The sequence below is a fragment of the Ursus arctos genome, unplaced genomic scaffold (genome assembly GCF_023065955.2).
Source record: "Ursus arctos isolate Adak ecotype North America unplaced genomic scaffold, UrsArc2.0 scaffold_3, whole genome shotgun sequence".
In the NCBI taxonomy this organism is placed as follows: Eukaryota; Metazoa; Chordata; class Mammalia; order Carnivora; family Ursidae; genus Ursus; species Ursus arctos.
The window spans coordinates 55,218,919-55,224,103 of NW_026622985.1; positions in this window are offsets into that span (position 1 = coordinate 55,218,919).

The window sequence follows — 5,185 nt, forward strand, 5'->3', positions numbered from 1 at the left end:
ATTTGGAGCAGCAAGACCCAGAAGGAGGTGCAGACTAAAACTTTCAGACTTCCCCGGGGCGCCTAGGTGGCTCAGTCGGTTCAGCTTAAGTGGCTGCCTTTAGGCTCAGGTCATGATCCACGGGTCCTGGGATGGAGCCCCGTGTTGGGCTCCCTGCTCAGTGAGGGGGTCTAGTCCCTCTCCCTCTGCTCCTCTTCCCTGCAAATGTTCTCTCTCTCAAATAAATAAATAAAATCTTAAAAAAAAAATAAAGCTCTCAGATTCCCTCCTACTGTTCTTCCTCCCTCCCCTTGTGTCTTCCTTACCCTCTCTCATCTTTTCCCCACTTGAAGGTGTCAGGTCTCTAGCTACAAGTGGTTTTGCTCCCAGGTCCTGCTTGGATGGGACAGAGAGACTGCGAAGTTTGAGGAAGGGTCTCCCTAGTGGTTCAGATTTCAGAGATCCTGGAACCGACCACCACCCAAAGCCCCCAAAAGAAATTTTAGCCACATTCACTGTCCCACACACTTGTGGCCTGGAGGAGCTGAAAAATGCCATTTTCTAACCCAGAGGTTCCTGGTTGCATGAGAAGCTTAGCAGAATTTTGCAAGCTAAACGGGATATGGGGGGAAAGGCCACTGTTTCTGCAGATATCCTAGCTCTGTTCAACATCAGTGCTCACAGAAGGAGGGCATGTGTCCCGTTACTGCCCTCTTGAATGTAATTTTTCTGTCTCTCTCTCATGTACAGTCGAGGGTTCTAAATGTCCTCACAGCAATCCCATGTTTGATCCTCCCTATGGGAAGTGAATCTGATCAGGGCCTTCCTAATTCTCCTCCTCTTATGTTCTCCAGGCCCCTCAGAAGAGCCCACAGAAACACAGAAAGGCCCAAGGGGAGTCTTTCGCCGCTGGAAACAACCCTGCCTGGGACCCAGAATCCAGAAATGGTGAGTGGTCTCTCTTCAACTGCTGCCTGGGTCCTGTGGCTGGGGGAAGCCTGGGCTGAGTTGCCAGGGGGCCCCTTGCAGCTGCCTGGCCGGGGAAACGGGTGGGCTCTCAGGAAAATGGGTGAATAGGGCCACCTGGAAAATTTAGATTTCTCAGCTCTCTAGATTCCCTGGAGGAGGAATTCTCTGGTTGGGAGTGATTATTGCCAATTCCAGTTTCCAGATTTGGTTTTCCAGCCCAGGAAAATTAGGGCCTTGTTCAATTCTTTTCCTAGAAGTTATATGCTTATTCTTCGACTTTCTGTTTTCTATTAGCCAACCAGAGACTTCACATAAGATAATCTCGGTTTCTCCCTCCGACCTCTGAAACTTGTAATTTGGGGGAGATACTGTATTTAAAATGCCAATCCCAGTAATGAGCTCAGCTTAGCAGTGTGAGCTCCTACCCTCCCCTTAATGAACAGAGCTGTCGAGAAATAATTTCACTTTGATCTAGTTTGTGACCTGATTTTTTGGCTTAAAGAAGACTGGGCGGCTAATTGGATTCTTCAGTTGCCTTTAATCTCCACCTCAACACTTGGAGCCTGACCAAGCTGAATTAAAGCAGGTCTGATAAACGAGATGTAGCTGGTTCCCAGGTTAACAGCAACGAGAAAATCCCCCCCACCACTGTGGGGTTTAATGATCACAGTGTGGTTGGCACCTCACAAAAAAACATGAGGCTGTAGGCCCCCAGAACCTTCGGCACGGAAGTCTTGGGATCCTTTACCCTTCCCTCCCAACACCCTGGATGTGGTTTAATTAGAAAGAGAAGGCCGGGTAGAGGGAGGTGGGGAAGAACGACTTACAGTTCAGTTCGTGAAAGAGACAGGGTTGGGGGGTTCATCTCAAAGGGAGGCAGGATGTTGAGGAGATTTTTGTCCCTGGGAGAGGAAGCAGGCTGAGCCTTTGAGGGCCGGACAGTAAAGATTGCAATTTGAATTTCCAACTGTGCTCCAAGAGTGAGGGGGTGCAGGAGGGAAATAGGAGATGAGGGGCAGGGTTATGCAGCCTGAGGGGCTGGGAATCATGGGTTTTATTTAATCTTTTCAGATGCCAGGGTTTTGTGTTCTGGAAGCAAAGCAGAAGGAGGAAGGAGTCTGCTGGGACCTCCCCATTCTTAGTGTGGGGCCTGAGAAAGGGTTCTCTGGGGCTCCTCTCCTGATACTCTAGTTTGCTCTCAGCTTAAGAAGCTGCAGGGATTCTGAGACATTATTTTCTCTGAGGCAGTGGGAGTTTGGCTTATGTCAGGATCTCTCAACCTAGACACTCTTGACATTTTGGGCTGGATAATTCTTTACTCTGGAGGCTGTCCTGGGCATTGTAGGGTGTTTATTGGCATCTCTGGCCAATATCCACTAGGTGCCAGTAGCACCTACCCCTGTTGTGAGCATTGAAAATGTCTCCAGACATGGGCAGATGTGCCCTGGGGGCCATAATTGCCCCCAGTCGAGAACCACCGGTTTAGGTCTCTATAAGGCAGACAACTTTTTTTTTTAAAGATTTTATTTTTTTATTTGAGAGAGAGAGCATGAGCAGGGGGAGGGGTAGAGGGAAAGGAGACTGCCCGCTGAGCTGGGACCCCGATGAGGGGACTCGATCCCAGGACCCCGAGATCCTGACCTGAGCCGGAGTTAGAGGCTTAACCAACTGAGCCACCCAGGTGCCCAAGGCAGGCATTTTTTAAAAAAGGATTTTATTTATTTGACAGAGAGACACAGAGAGAGAGAGAGAGCACAAGCAGGGGGAGTGGCAGGCAGAGGGAGAAGCAGACTCCCCGCTGAGCAGGGAGCCCATGTGGGACTCTGGGATCATGACCTGAGCCAAAGGCAGAGGACTGAGCCACCCAGGAGCCCCAAGGCAGGCATTTCTGAGGACAAAGTGGAGTGCTTTGCTTGAAATGATGTTTGTGGGGATTCAGAAAGCCCGAGGAGCAGGATGGGGGACTCTTTTTCCTTTGGCCTCTCCGGCCAGTTGGGTCATGAACACTTTCTCAAGGGCTGTCTTAAACCTCCTTGCATTACCCGCGTGAAGTGTTTGGACAGGCCTGTAGTTTCCAAGGCACATAAGCCAAACCTTTAGATTCACTGAATCTAGGGTGCCTGTGTGTGTGTGTGTGTGTGTGTGTGTGTGTGTGTGTGTGTGTGTTTAGGCTAGATGCTGGGGGAGGGGGATCCAGGACTCACTTTTTCCTGCAGCCTTGAGTAAAAGAAAGTTCCTTCCTTAGCGTGCATGGTCTTGAAGTGGGAAATGGCTGAGCTTTTGTACAACCTGTGCTACAGAGATTTCAGCGAATAGAGAGCCTATTCCAAGTGTTGAGGGGAGAGGTGGCCTCAAGGATATTGTTCGGCCGATTCGGATCCTGTAAGTGGCCCCATAGCTCTGCAGCCGGCTCTCTCCTCCAGCTGTTAAACTCAGCCATTCTGACTCTGAGCAACCGCTTCTCACCTAGATTTTCTGGAAAGTGTAAGGTCCAGGAAAGTATGAGTTTGGCATAATTTATTGAACGGGTTATTGTTATTATGATGGAAAATAATAAAACAGAATTTTACCACAATCCACCCATCTCAACCAAATTCCTCCTTCCCTCCATTTTTTCTTTCTCTCTCCCTTCCTTCCTTCCCTTTCCTTTCTCTCTCTCTTTCCTCTCTCTCTCCCTTCCCTCCTTCCCTCCTTCCTTCCTTCCTTCCTTCCTTCCTTCCTTCCTTCCTCTTTCTTTTAAATTTTCCTTCCAGAATGTGTCCACATACATACAACACAAATGAAGAAAAGTAAAGATTGAGAGAAATTGGTTAATTCTAGGGACAACTCTATAAGCCTTGAAAATCAATAATATACTTAGGGTTAAATTGGGAGGAATCCTTAGTCTCTCCTTTAGAACAAGTTCTAACCATTTAGGAGTAGCTAGGCATCTTAAGGAGTCAGGATCTTGGATGTATTAAGTTTAGGTATTTGACAAAAATCATTGATTGAGTGCTTACAGAGTGCTAATCACTTTATAAACAATTACTCATTTAATCTGCGTAACAACTCTAGGAACTATTATTACCATCACTTCTATCTCACAGATAGGGAAACAGAGGCACAGTCGGGTTTGGTAACTTGCCCAAGCTCACCCAGCTAGTAAGGGGCCAGGGCTGGACTAGGATTGACCCCAGGCATCGGGTCCTGGGGCTATATTTTCAACTACTAATCTTTGCCGCCTCTTGTTAATGCATTGGGTAGACTGGCTCAGAGGGCAAAAGTTGGGGAGTGGGCATCTCTGTGCTCAGCAGATAGACACTGGTCTAGAAGCCTCATTCTGAGCTTCAGAGCCAGATTCCCGGTCAACAGTGGGTATATTAATAGAAGCTTTTTCTGATCATCGAAAGTAAGTTATGGGGAGTGTAATATGTATCCCCAGTATTTACTACCTCAGGAACACAGGAGACGTAATGAAGGAGGGAAGGTTGTAATTGTAGAAAAACATCAATTCTAGTAACAGAAATCAGTGGCAGCCAGAGACGTTCTCCCCAGGTTTCCGGCCCTGCTGGTGGCCCCTCCACCAGACTCCATGCAGGCAGGAACCCCCCAGAGGAGGAAAGGGGCCTGTTATAGGAGTCATCAACCTGTCACCACTGCTAGGGTGAATATGGCTTCTGAGTTGGGGGGAGGGGGTGGAGGCTTAGTCTTTAGCACCACCAGCTGCAGGAATGGGGGAGGGGCAGTGGGGGGGGGTTGGGAGGGGGAGGCTAGAGGTGGAGCAGACCTTTTCTACCTACTGCGGGGGAACAGACATTTATTGAGTCAGGAAGGCTCCGTGCTAGGCAGCGCTTGGCATTTAACGTGAGCAAGGGGGTACTTACCCTCAGCAGCATTAACGTTCTGTAAGCGTGTGCGTGTGGGTCTGTGCGCGAGAGAAAGATGGGGTGACACGATTAAATAGATGAAGGCACTGGGGGCTGAGAGGAGAACCCAGGGCGGCAGCAGGATGAACCGTGTTCTGCATGGGGGTCTGGTTGGGGCTAACAGCAAGGAGTTCCTATGGGGGTCCCTGACCCAGGCAGGCAGAGAGAGGGATTTTCTCCCATGGAGAGGCAAGAGGAATGTTGGGAACACGGTCTGGCTAAAGACGAGGGGGAGGGAAGGGAAGTAGTGTCCAGCAGCCACTATGTTCTGGATGCTGTACTTTGCAGGGATTCTCTCTGTTAACCCCCAGGACACCCATATGAGGTGGGCA